The following is a 14,743-nucleotide window of genomic DNA, read 5'->3' as shown; positions in this document are numbered from 1 at the left end:
ATAAAGGGTATTTAAGCATTGTGCTGATGGCAGTGGTGAATGCCAACTATGAATTCATCTTCATTGACGTTGGCAAAAACGGACATGCATCAGATGTTGGGTCGCTGAAGACTACCACCTTCTACGAGCGGCTCACCACAAAGACCCTAAACTTGCCATCTAGGGAGCAAACCAAGCACGGCCTCAATTTTGTTTTCGTGGCTGATGAGGCATTCGCTCTCCATGAGAACATTGTGAAGCCGTACCCCCAAAGGCAGCTGACAAGGGAGAAGCGCATCTACAATTTTAGGCTATCCCGGGCCCAACAAATTGTAGAGAACACTTTTGGCATCCTGTCTAGCCGCTTCTGCATATTCCTAATGGCTATCAATTTGTACGTGGAGACGATTGATTGGGTGGTGACTGCGTGCTGTATCCTGCATAACTATTTGCGCAGAAAAACCACCCAGCATAGGACACCGCTCAGAGGAGCGCCAGGAGACCCAGACCCTGAACACCCAGAGGAGACTTCACCATTTCCCTCTGTGGAACCACCTCCACTCCATTCTAGGGCGAGTCTATGAGCAAAACATGTCAGGGACGAGTACCTGGCCTATTTTAACGGGCTGGCTGCAGTCGATATTCAGGAGGACCACATATAAGTGTACAGTGTTGGACTGATGATGGAACTTGCAAAAACGTAATCAAAAAAGTTTACTTACAGATAAAGATGGTTCACCCTCTTCAGGCTCTGGTGTGGCAGTCCGAGGGAGGGAGGTGAAACCTGTTTGGGTAGCCTCCTGGTCCAGGACAAACTCCGGCATGCGGTAGTACCAGAGCGAGGTCCTTGTAAACCTGGGACGAACCTGCTCCAGATCTTTTGGACTGTTCCATTTTTTGTGTTCTTTGAGGAACACCGTATGCAGGTTCAGGGGCGTAAGTTAATATCAGACGCCCGGAGGCAAAAAAAATTATATTGCCCCTTCCCCCCCTTGGCACAGTTATGGTATACACATACACACCCAACCACATATACACACAGTCATATACACACAGTCATATATACACACACACACACACACACACACACACACATACACACACACAGCCACATAGCTACATAATCACACCTATACAAATACACACATAGCTACATACTCGCACCTATATAAATACACACACACACACAGAGAGCCACATTGACGTACACACTGTCCCAACCCTCATACTTTCCTCCATCATTCAGTTACAGCTTAGTGCTCACCATTGGCAGGTGTCAGCATGTAGGAGTCGGGCAGCGGCGCTGAGGGGAAGTAGCCGAAGCCGGCCAGCTGTGCTGTAAGGCGGGAACCGGCCAGCCGTCCTGTCATCAGGCTGAAGCCGGATCTGGGCGCCATCGGAGTGAGGGGGAGGGCGGGCGGAAGGCGGCCAGACGTGATATCATTATGCGGGAGCTGGCCAGGCGCACTTGTCAGGGGGCGGGAGCTGGCGGGTCATGCGGGAGACGGGAGCCGCAGCCGGACAGCTGCACTATCAGAGGCAATGGAGAAGGTGCCCCCGTCACTGCTGGAGCCCGGCGGCATCCGACTCCATTGCCTCCCAGACTTCCGCCACTGTGCAGGTTCTGTATCTTTTTCTTTACCCAGTCCTTGTCAGCACCGGACACAAAGGCCCTGCTGTACTCCACTAGCTCCTCCAAGGCCGCATTCCGTCGCACTTTATCCGAATACCCCTTGGCTTTGATCTTCCACAGACATTCATGGCCACGGTACATTTCTAGTAGGCCGGTGATGAAGTCTATATCGTGATCCAGAGACATATCTATAATGAAAAAAAAAGTGGTGCACAAACTGTTATATATTTTGTGTTTAAAAAGGGTTTTACTTAAGGTATATGGTTAAATGGTTATATGGTTAAATTTGTTTAACATATGGTTTTAAAATGAAGTTGTTTTTTCATATTAAAAATGGTTTTACTTAAGTTTAAAAATGTACTTTCAAAATGTTTTGATATATGGTTCACTTTGGATAATATATGGTTTTAAAATAAAGTTGTTTTTTTAAAATAGTTCCTTCATTACCCAAACATCAATGGTGCAGCATTGGGGTACAGGGGCTGTGAAAACACATGGCCATTAGGGGGGGGTTCAAATAAGTTTGGGGCCACAGAAACACTCGGTGCAGCATTGGGGTACAGTGACGGTGAAAACACATGGCCATTAGGGGGTTTTAAAATGACTTTGGGCCCACAGAAATTAATAAAATGTGAACCATAATGGAATACATTGGTGGACAGTGTGCTAGGTGGACAGTGATAGTGGTGGTCAGTGTGGATTAAATACATACTTGGGGCAATGAAAATCCAATCAAATCCAGTTGATGCGCTCTCCTTCTCCTGCGTCGTAGCGTGCTGCTGCTGCCGCTGATGGGAGCGTCCTGAGAATGCCAGTTAAACTTCTATACGATATATTGCATGCGATACATCGCAGGCACAAAAAAACACACCTTTTTCCATGCGATTACGATATATCATGAGTGCAGCACTTGCGACCTAGGGGATCCGAGAAGACACTCACGGGAACGCGTATCGTATCGGATGGAAAACACATACGATGTGACACTTTTCATTCGATATATCGGACCGAAAGGTCGAAATCGCAGGAAATCGGCCATTATTATTCTAGTGTATGGGGCCCTGTACAAAGCTTTCAAAAATAGAATTGTTAATGGTTTTTCTCTGACGTCCTAGTGGATGCTGGGAACTCCGTAAGGACCATGGGGAATAGCGGCTCCGCAGGAGACTGGGCACAACTAAAGAAAACTTTTAGGTCACCTGGTGTGCACTGGCTCCTCCCACTATGACCCTCCTCCAAGCCTCAGTTAGATTTTGTGCCCGGCCGAGGTTGGATGCACACTAGGGGCTCTCCTGAGCTTCTAGAAAGAAAGTATATAATTAGGTTTTTTATTTTACAGTGAGACCTGCTGGCAACAGGCTCACTGCAGCGAGGGACTAAGGGGAGAAGAAGCGAACCTACCTGCTTGCAGCTAGCTTGGGCTTCTTAGGCTACTGGACACCATTAGCTCCAGAGGGATCGACCGCATGGAACTGGCCTTGGTGTTCGGTCCCGGAGCCGCGCCGCCGTCCCCCTTACAGAGCCAGAAGCAAGAAGAGGTCCAGAAAATCGGCGGCAGAAGACATCAGTCTTCACCAAGGTAGCGCACAGCACTGCAGCTGTGCGCCATTGCTCCTCATACACACTTCACACTCCGGTCACTGAGGGTGCAGGGCGCTAGGGGGGGGCGCCCTGAGCAGCAATAAAAACACCTTGGCTGGCAAAAATACCACAATATATAGCCCCAGAGGCTATATATGTGATAAATACCCCTGCCAGAATCCATAAAAAAGCGGGAGAAAAGTCAGCTAAAAAGGGGCGGAGCTATCTCTCTCAGCACACTGGCGCCATTTTCTCTTCACAGTATAGCTGGAAGACAGCTCCCCAGGCTCTCCCCTGTAGTTTTCAGGCTCAAAGGGTTAAAAAGAGAGGGGGGGCACTAAATTTAGGCGCAATATTGTATATACAAGCAGCTATTGGGAAAAATTCACTCAATATAGTGTTAATCCCTAAATTATATAGCGCTCTGGTGTGTGCTGGCATACTCTCTCTCTGTCTCCCCAAAGGGCTGTGTGGGGTCCTGTCCTCAGTCAGAGCATTCCCTGTGTGTGTGCGGTGTGTCGGTACGGCTGTGTCGACACGTTTGATGAGGAGACTTATGTGATGGCAGAGCAGATGCCGATAAATGTGATGTCGCCCCCTGTGGGGCCGACACCAGAGTGGATGGATAGGTGGAAGGTATAAACCGACAGTGTCAACTCCTTACATAAAAGGCTGGATGACGTAACAGCTATGGGACAGCCGGCTTCTCAGCCCGCGCCTGCCCAGGCGTCTCAAAGGCCATCAGGGGCTCAAAACGCCCGCTCCCTCAGATGGCAGACACAGATGTCGACACGGAGTCTGACTCCAGTGTCGACGAGGTTGAGACATATACACAATCCACTAGGAACATCCGTTACATGATCCCGGCAATAAAAAATGTGTTACACATTTCTGACATTAACCCAAGTACCACTAAAAAAAAAGAAAAGAAAAAAAAAAAAAAAAAGGGTTTTATGTTTGGGGAGAAAAAGCAGGCAGTGTTTTGTTCCCCCATCAAATGAGTGAATGAAGTGTGAAAAAGTGTGGGTTCCCCCGATAAGAAACTGGTAATTTCTAAAAAGTTACTGATGGCGTACCCTTTCCCGCCAGAGGATAAGTTACGCTGGGAGATATCCCCTAGGGTGGATAAGGCGCTCACACGTTTGTCAAAAAAGGTGGCACTGCCGTCTTAGGATACGGCCACTTTGAAGGTACCTGCTGATAAAAAGCAGGAGGCTATCCTGAAGTCTGTATTTACACACTCAGGTACTAGACTGAGACCTGCAGATAGTGCTGCTGCAGCGTGGTCTGTGACCCTGTCAAACAGGGATACTATTTTGCGAACATATTAAAAATGTCGTCTTATATATGAGGGATGCACAGAGGGATATTTTGCCGGCTGGCATCCAGAATTAATGCAATGTCCATTCTGTCAGGAGGGTATTAGAGACCCGACACTGGACAGGTGATGCTGACTTTAAAAAAGCTGCACCAGTCAGCCAGTTCCCAGAATCAAAATTCTTCCCCCGCTTCCTCTGAGTCCACCGCATGACGCGGGGGCTCCACAGGCGTAGCCAGGTACGGTGGGGGGCCGCCTCAAAAATTTCAGCGATCAGTGGGATCGCTCACAGGTGGATCCCTGGATCCTTCAAGTAGTATCTCAGGGGTACAAGCTGGAATTCGAGGTGTCTCCCCCCCGCCGTTTCCTCGAATCTGCCTTGCCGACAACTCCCTCAGGCAGGGAGGCTGTGCTAGAGGCAATTCACAAGCTGTATTCCCAGCAGGTGATAGTCAAGGTGCCCCTACTTCAACAAGGACGGGGTTACTATTCCACACTGTTTGTGGTACCGAAACCGGATGGTTCGGTGAGACCCATTTTAAATTTGAAATCCTTGAACACATACATAAAAAAATCCAAGTTCAAGATGGAATCGCTCAGGGCGGTTATTGCAAGCCTGGACGAGGGGGATTACATGGTATCCCTGGACATCAAGGATGCTTACCTGCATGTCCCCATTTACTATCCTCACCAGGAGTACCTCAGATTTGTGGTACAGGATTGCCATTACCAATTCCAGACGCTGCCGTTTGGACTCTCCACGGCACCGAGGGTGTTTACCAAAGTAATGGCGGAAATGATGATACTCCTTCGAAGAAAGGGAGTTTTAATTATCCCGTACTTGGATGATCTCCTAATAAAGGCGAGGTCCAAGGAGCAGTTGTTGGTGGGAGTAGCACTGTCTCAGGAGGTGCTACACCAGCACGGTTGGATTCTGAATATTCCAAAATCACGGCTGGTTCCGACGACACGTCTACTGTTCCTGGGTATGATTCTGGATACAGTCCAGAAAAAAGTGATTCTCCCGGAGGAGAAAGCCAAGGAGCTGTCATCTCTAGTCAGAGACCTCCTGAAATCAAAACAGGTATCGGTGCATCACTGCACGCGGGTCCTGGGAAAGATGGTGGCTTCTTACGAAGCAATTCCTTTCGGCAGGTTCCATGCCAGAATCTTTCAGTGGGACCTGTTGGACCAATGGTCCGGATCGCATCTTCAGATGCATCGCCTAATAACCCTGTCTCCAAGAACCAGAGTGTCTCTGCTGTGGTGGCTGCAGAGTGCTCATCTTCTAGAGGGCCGCTGATTCGGCATACAGGACTGGGTCCTGGTGACCACGGACGCCAGCCTTCGAGGCTGGGGGGCAGTCACACAGGGAAGAAACTTCCAAGGGCTGTGGTCGAGTCAGGAGACTTCCCTACACATAAATATTCTGGAACTAAGGGCCATTTACAATGCCCTAAGTCAGGCAAAATCCCTGCTTCTGCACCAGCCGGTACTGATCCAGTCAGACAACATCACGGCAGTCGCCCATGTAAATCGACAGGGCGGCACAAGAAGCAGGATGGCAATGGCAGAAGCCACAAGGATTCTCCGATGGGCGGAAAATCACGTACTAGCACTGTCAGCAGTGTTCATTCCGGGAGTGGACAACTGGGAAGCAGACTTTCTCAGCAGGCACGACCTCCACCCGGGAGAGTGGGGACTTCATCCAGAAGTCTTCACGCTGATTGTAAATCGATGGGAACGGCCACAGGTGGACATGATGGCGTCCCGCCTAAACAAAAAAACTAGAGAGATACTGCGCCAGGGCAAGGGACCCTCAGGCGATAGCTGTGGACGCTCTAGTGACACCGTGGGTGTACCAGTCAGTTTATGTGTTCCCTCCTCTGCCTCTCATACCAAGGGTACTGAGAATAATAAGAAAACGAGGACTAAGAACAATACTCGTGGTTCCGGATTGGCCAAGACAAGCGTGGTACCCGGAACTTCAAGAGATGATCTCAGAGGACCCATGGCCTCTGCCGCTCAGACAGGACCTGCTGCAGCAGGGGCCCTGTCTGTTCCAAGACTTACCGCGGCTGCGTTTGACGGCATGGCGGTTGAACACCGGATCCTGAAGGAAAAGGGCATTCCGGAGGAAGTCATTCCTACGCTGATTAAAGCCAGGAAAGATGTAACTGCAAAGCATTATCACCGCATATGGCGGAAGTATGTTGCTTGGTGTGAGGCCAAAAAGGCCCCGACAGAGGAATTTCAACTAGGTCAATTCTGCATTTCCTACAAGCAGGAGTGACTATGGACCTGAAATTAGGCTCCATTAAGGTACAGATCTCGGCTCTGTCGATTTTCTTCCAGAAAGAACTAGCTTCACTACCTGAAGTTCAGACGTTTGTGAAAGGAGTGCTGCATATTCAGCCCCCGTTTGTGCCTCCAGTGGCACCTTGGGATCTCAACGTGGTGTTGAGTTTCTTAAAATCACATTGGTTTGAGCCACTTAAAACCGTGGATCTAAAATATCTCACGTGGAAAGTGGTCATGTTATTGGCCTTGGCTTCAGCCAGGCGTGTGTCAGAATTGGCGGCTTTGTCATGTAAAAGCCCTTATCTGATTTTCCATATGGATAGGGCGGAATTGAGGGCTCGTCCCCAGTTTCTCCTTAAGGTGGTATCAGCTTTTCACTTGAACCAACCTATTGGGTGCCTGCGGCTACTAGGGACTTGGAGGATTCCAAGTTACTAAACGTAGTCAGGGCCTTGAAAATGTATGTTTCCAGGACGGCTAGAGTCAGGAAAACTGACTCGCGATTTATCCTGTATGCACCCAGCAAACTGGGTGCTCCTGCTTCTAAGCAGACTATTGCTCGCTGGATTTGTAGCACAATTCAGCTGGCGCATTCTGCGGCTGGACTGCCGCATCCTAAATCAGTAAAGGCCCATTCCACAAGGAAGGTGGGCTCATCTTGGGCGGCTGCCCGAGGGGTCTCGGCTTTACAACTTTGCCGAGCTGCTACTTGGTCAGGGGCAAACACGTTTGCAAAATTCTACAAATTTGATACCCTGGCTGAGGAGGACCTTGAGTTCTCTCATTCGGGGCTGCAGAGTCATCCGCACTCTCCCGCCAGTTTGGGAGCTTTGGTATAATCCCCATGGTCCTTACGGAGTTCCCAGCATCCACTAGGACGTCAGAGAAAATAAGATTTTACTTACCGGTAAATCTATTTCTCGTAGTCCGTAGTGGATGCTGGGCGCCCATCCCAAGTGCGGATTGTCTGCAATACTTGTACATAGTTATTGTTAACTAAAGGGTTATTGTTGAGCCATCTGTTGAGAGGCTCAGTTGTTTTCATACTGTTAAACTGGGTATAGTATCACGAGTTATACGGTGTGATTGGTGTGGCTGGTAGGAGTCTTACCCGGGATTCAAAATCCTTCCTTATTATGTCAGCTCGTCCGGGCACAGTGTCCTAACTGAGGCTTGGAGGAGGGTCATAGTGGGAGGAGCCAGTGCACACCAGGTGACCTAAAAGCTTTCTTTAGTTGTGCCCAGTCTCCTGCGGAGCCGCTATTCCCCATGGTCCTTACGGAGTTCCCAGCATCCACTACGGACTACGAGAAATAGATTTACCGGTAAGTAAAATCTTATTATTTTTATCAATTAACCAAATGCAAAATGAATGAACAGAAGAGAAATCTAAATAAAATCAATGTTTGGTGTGACCAACCTTTACCTTCAAAACACCATCCATTCTTCTAGGTACACTTGCACACAGTTTTTGAACCAGCTCAGCAGGGAGGTTGTTCCAAACATCTTGGACAACTAACCACAGATCTTCTGCGGATGCAGGCTTGCTCAAAGCCTTCTGGTCTCTTCCTGTAATCTCAGACAGACTTCATGATGTTGAGATCAGGACTCTGTAGGAGCCCTATCATCACTTCCAGGACTCCTTGTCAAAAGAATTTGAGCGAGCCTACATCCACAGAATATTGTGGTTAGTTCTCCAATATGTTTGGAACAACCTCCCTGCCGAGTTCCTTCAAAAACTGAGTGCAAGTGTACCTAGAAGAGTTGATGCAGTTTTGAAGGCAAAGAGTGGTCACACCAAATACTGATTTTATTTAGATTTCTCTTCTGTTCATTCACTTTGCATTTTGCTCATTGATAAAAATAAACTATTAACACTTCTATTTTTGAAAGCTTTTTTACTTTGCAGGATTTTTTTCCACACCTGCCTAAAACTTTTGCACTTCGTTACTCTCTTCATTCTAGATAAGTATTTACAGGCGTAAGATGACATATATTTTTGCTGAACCACTTCTTAACCTTTTGACTAAAACAGTGGTTCCCAATCTGTGTGCCTAGGCACCCTAGGGTGCCACGATGCCCTTTCGGGGTTGCCTCGGGTTTGTGGACCAAATCAAATTACTTATGGTCAAAGTGATAGGCAAAACCATTTGCTAGTGGCTGCCAGTCCTAAAACGTGGAAAATCAAAAGCACAACTGTACACCACCACATAACGGATTCTAAGTAGGCACAATTTACGTTTTATTATTTTATCATTTACATTTTTCTTCAAAATGTATTAATAAAAAAACTTTTATTCCAGGGGTGCTGTGAAAAAAATACTGATGCTCTCGAACAGCGATGGGGAACCTTTGGCATTCCAGCTGTTGTTGAACTATACATCCCAGCATGTCCTGCTACAGTTTTAGCATGGGCAAATAGCAAAACTGTAGCAGGGCATGCTGGGATGTGTGGTTCAACAACAGCCCGAGTGCCAAAGGTTCCCCATCCCTGCTCTAGGACGCCGTGATTCAAGAAAGTTTGGGAACCACTGGACTAAGACAGACAGTGCCCCTGCTGACCAGTTGGTAAATTGCGTTATTGAACAATAACGTTCGGCAAATGGAATAGCCTTGCTCTACTAATCTCAGATATTTATACAGGGCTATAATAATTTGTAACAAGCCTTTCTGTATAATATCCCTCTTGATTTGATCCACTTCTTATAATTCCATTGGCCATAGTGTGTGTGTGTGTATACAGGGAAGTCCCGCCAGGGCAGGGATTGATGTGAATTAATAAGCATCCTTTCTGTAGTGCTGCGTACTGTGTATAGAGGGAGCAGTAATACTGCCTGAAAGCCTCCGCCTGTGACTGCAGTAAGTCTCTTTGGAGCAGCCTGCCGTATGTAAAGCTACCAGCTCTCCTGCTCAGCGTACGCCACTTAACATTCGCAAACATATTTTGCCCCCCATCAGCCACAAATGTCAGCTCCCATTGATTTTCAATCAACCTGTGATTTATACAATGAGTCCCTGAGGTGTATTATTCAGGCACGCGTGAGTTTCCGCCATCTCTGCCTCCGCCGTGTGCGTCACTCCACCACATGCCTCTTAAGACGTAACGTCAACTTTGTGTGATGTGTAAAGTAAAATAGGGATTGTGCCAATTAAAATCCAAGCGAATGCCCATTTACAATATGAAAGAATATCCGTCTGCTATGCAATCTCATTTATTAAAAACAAAACAACACTCATAATGAATAAAGAAACGTGTGTGGTTGTAAGTAGGGGCATGTAAAGATTGTTCTGCCGCTGCACCATTTCCTGTACTGCTGTGACGCTCTTGTGTTTGCGAGCATGGCTGCAAGTACCAAGGGGGAGATTTATCAAAACTTGGAAATCGATAAAGTACCAACCAATCAGCTCCTAACTCATGTTAAAGGCGGTGTTTAGAAAATTGCACTTGGGAGCTGATTGGTTGGTACTTTATCTCTCTCTAACCGTTGATAAATCTCTCCCCAAATATTAACAGTTGTTTTATACTCTTGAAATCAGTGGTCCGAATTGTTTTGAACGTTGTACAGTGGAGAGCGTCAATCTTGGGCAAACCTGGCCAACCTGTGCCTCTCCAATGTCACGAAACAAGGTCCCGGGATCCGTCCGTTGCCGGTGGGGCCGCATGGGAACGTGGCGCGGTCCGCGGCGGAAGTGACGCGGCTTTTGGAGTCAGGAGTGAGGACCTAGTGGCTTGCAGCGCTCTTGTGTGTCTGCAGCATAGGGGGCGGCCATGTTGGAGACCAAGTGCAGCACCAATGTGTATCTATGGGTGAGTGTCAGCCAATCCTGTTTCCTTGCTGCCTATAAATAGGCTGGGGATTTTGCATTCTAACCAGTGCTTCGTTGTAGTTACTCTGTACCCTAGCTTTGTGCTCCCGCAGATTGTTCTGTGCGTCTCCAGGGTATTCTAGTCCTATCTCTACTCTCCGAGTTGTCTGCCGTCTCTTGCTGCATAGTACCCGCCAGCCCTCCAGAGCGCAGGCACGGTTAACCTCTCACCCGACGAAACGTTCGGATCCTCTGGAGCCCGTGGTGGTTCGCCAGCTTTTTCTCGTGTCACTCAGTCACATCTCCGCAGCATCCAGTCGACATCCTTCACAGTTTTCATTCACGTCTTTACATCATTCAGTGGACGTTCTTCACAGTTCTTCATTCACGTCTTCGCATCATTCAGTGCACATTATTCTCAGTTCTTCATTCACATCGCATCATTCCGTGGACATTCCTCTCAGTTCTTCATTCACGTCTTCACATCATTCAGTGGACAGTCTACACAGTTCTTCACTCACGTCTTCACACCATCCAGGAAACAATTCTTTCATTCAGTGGACATTCTTTGCAGTTCTTCATTCACATCTTCGCATCATTCAGTGGACAGTCTACACAGTTCTTCGCTCACATCTTCACACCATCCAGGAAACATTTCTTTCATTCAGTGGACATTCTTTGCAGTTCAAAGGAATTATCTTCGACCTCGTTTCCTGCATACAGGGACATCTACTCCTTCGGTTGGTCAGAGTCCAACGGATTCACAAAAACAGCCTGCCTTGACATCCAGCTGTTGTGAAACTACAAGTACCATCATGCCTTGCTACACCCATCTGTATATGGTACTTGGCGAAATAAGCGTTTCATCATTTACCGGCAGAGGTTGACTGGGCCCCAGGCTGCAATGGAACCAGCGTTTAGAGAGGGTTCTAGGTTCTTATTTTTTCTGTAATTGCTAATACAGATTGAGACACTTCTGTTTAGTTACATAATTGGGTGATAATTGGAATAAAAACATTCTTTTAAGAATGTTGCCTCACTGGGAAGAAACCTGTAAATACATTATTTCCCTAGACACTTTCTTCTCATAGAATAATTAGTTTGACATATTAGCTGCCGGTGGTGGTGGCGGCTCGCCATGCAGGGTGCGAAAGAGGGTGTCACCCTCTTATGGTGTGATGTGGGGCAAGGTCTCTGCACAAATTGGCTTATGGAATCACAGTGAGGTTTCCTAATGTATAGGGCGGATGTGATCAGCCTGTTCCCTGACTGGTACCCGTCCACATAGGTAGCTGGAGAGTAATTCCCAGTCCCATGTTCTGTGATTAACAGTGCACGTGTCATTATTAATGCTAGAATACTGCTTTTTGTGGTTTTACTCCAGTAACAGACCTTATCATTCTCTACATTCTCTTTCTCCCTATGGGGTATATGCAATTGCCGGCGAATCGTGGCAATTTTTCGCCCGTTTTTTAATTCGACACAATTCGACCGTCGAATTCCGGCAGGTCTGTGCCGGGATTCTACATGTTCAATAAAAAACGGATTCGACAGTCCCGCTGTCGAAAAACGGCCGATTTGACGGATTTTGATTAGATTTTTTTTTAAAATTAAAAAACGGGAAAAAACCCGAAAAAAAATTGCGTGGGGTCCCCCCTCCTAAGCATAACCAGCCTCGGGCTCTTTGAGCCGGTCCTGGTTGCCAAAATACGGGGGGGGGGAATGACAGGGCGCTGTATAAAAGTGACCCCCGGCTGTGGCATTATCTGTCCAGCTAGTGGAGCCCGGTGCTGGTACAAAAAATACGGGGGACCCCTACTCTTTTTGTCCCCCGTATTTTTTGCACCAGGACCAGGCGCAGAGCCCGGTGCTGGTTGTTAAAATACGGGGGATCCCCTGTCATTTTTTTCCCCCGTGTTTTGGCAACCAGGACCGGCTCATAGAGCCCGAAGCTGGTTATGCTTAGGAGGGGGGACCCCACGCATTTTTTTTTCCGATTTTTACCATCCCATTAAAAAAATATATATATTTTTTAAAATATAGAAATAATACTTGTGCCTCCAAAATAGACAAACCAAGTACCTAATCCCTTCTAATATAAATAGATATGCTATTACCAATAAAAAAAACACCAAAAAAACATGTTTTTACAATTTTTTTATTAGATTCCGCCAGCAAAGTGTGGCGGATTGAAAATTACGAATTTACTGTCTAAAAGCACTGTTGTCGAATTTACAATCTTCAATTGAATATACTTTTGTCGAATTGCAGCATTTGTACCATTGCAGAAATGTGGAATTTGACAAATGTCGAATTTCAAAAAGTCGAATTTGGAAAGTCCGTTTTTTTGACAAAAAGTACTGAATAGCATTGTCGAATTTTTTTTTCTGGCAAAAATGTCCCGTTTTTCGACATTTTCGGGAATTCGAACGCAATTGCATATACCCCTATATATGTACTGCAAATATTCAGACCCCCTTACCCACGCACTGAAGGACTAGATGGTTCCAGACTCCCTGTATAGATCATAGCTCATTCTTGGCCTGATAAAGTGTTATGGATTGTCCCAAGTTTGATTTAATGATTATTGGACCTTTTTAGTTTATTGTAATGATCAGTTATCCTTCTAGTTTTGTAATAATGATTATAAATCAGTCTCGGTTTAATGTAAAGCTTATAGATCATTATAGGTTTGCTATAATTGTTGTAAATCATATATACAGATGTTTCCTCGTACATCTTTGCTGCAGTGATGCCAAACAGCGCCTCCTGGCACGCCAGATTGCGTGAGAATCTTCTAGCGTCGGGTGTCTATTTAGCTGAAAATGCGTTTCGGTTGCAACGCAATGTGACTAGGACGCACAAGGAGACTGTGCTGATTAATGTGATATATATGTACACTACTGCTTCTCTGCTAATGCGGTTCTCTTTCCCCATGCTTGTGATGTCCCACCTTAATCACAGGGAGGTATGCGCTACTTTGTAACTGATCTGCAGTGAAATGTGGAATGCTGGGTAACACTGAACAGCGTATTTTGCCTTCAAGGTTCATATCTGACTGTAGAGGTTCAGTGGTTCATTTAATGGAAACGTATTTACTTGCGTTGTAGGATATCTAGAAACTCACCCTTTGTCCCATACTGGCAATATATTGTGTGTCTCTTCCTCCTTTTCACATCATCAATGACATTTGACCCCATGTCCTATATAAGCAGATTTGTGCACATACACCTATCCTCAAATAGCCCCATTTGGCTTGACACCCACATTGCAACTAAGCTACGTCACGAGTCCCGCCACACGATGTTTCACAAAATGTGTCTTATTTGCATCACTAATGCATTAAATGTACAATGTAGGGGTACCCTGGCCACTGCAGCTGCTGGGTGCAACCCAGACCCTAATCAGGGTATAAAGACAAAACATAGAGAACCGATACTAGGCCCCGAATCAGATCTGATTGCTGCTGTACGTTTTCGCACAACAGGCAATTATCAAACTACTGCACATTCGTAAGCACCACAATGCGAAGGGACATAATCAAACAGTGACAGGATGGTGCGAAAAGTTCGATCGCATGGGTGTTCGCATAGGTGAATGACAGGAAGTGGGCGTTTGTGGGTGGTAACTGGACGTTTTCTGGGAGTGTCAGGAGAAACACGGGCGTTCCCAAGCATTTTCAGGGCGGGTGTGTGGCGTCAGCTCCGACCCCGATCAGCCTGATTCCTTCTCTGTGGAGGAGTAAGTATTGAGCTACGCACAGACTGCACAGAATGGGAAAAACATTTAGATGGTGAGTGTGATACGAACGGTTTTGCAGCTGTCCGCTGACTGAGGGGAATTTTCGCACAGCGTACACATGCAATCGCACACTTGCACTGGACAAAGTGTCACTCCCCGTGGGCGGCGACTATCTGATCGCAGGACAGTGTAATTTGCAGCACAGCGATCAGGTCTGAAAGTGGCTACATGTGAATGAGATGTAAAATTCAGGAAACAAAGAGCAATGGTGTGAAAACCGCTACTTGTGACACTCCGTCTGTGTCGTACCAGGTGTCTCGTGCCATATGGCACCGAGAAGAATAGATGTGTAAGGACAGGAGTCTGTGTATGCATAATTTAAA

At 46.8% G+C, this 14,743-nt stretch overlaps 1 protein-coding gene across 1 annotated transcript in view; it reads left to right on the top strand.

The window, feature by feature from the left end:
* ITFG1 (integrin alpha FG-GAP repeat containing 1) overlaps positions 1-14,743 on the top strand; it is a 402,294-nt gene that overhangs the window by 239,491 nt on the left and 148,060 nt on the right. The gene's annotated exons all lie outside the window — the stretch shown is intronic.

Source organism: Pseudophryne corroboree, chromosome 11 (genome assembly GCF_028390025.1).
Source record: "Pseudophryne corroboree isolate aPseCor3 chromosome 11, aPseCor3.hap2, whole genome shotgun sequence".
NCBI classification, from domain to species: domain Eukaryota; kingdom Metazoa; phylum Chordata; class Amphibia; order Anura; family Myobatrachidae; genus Pseudophryne; species Pseudophryne corroboree.
The sequence above is the reverse complement of the archived record's forward strand: the minus strand, read 5'-3'. Positions and strand labels throughout refer to the sequence as shown.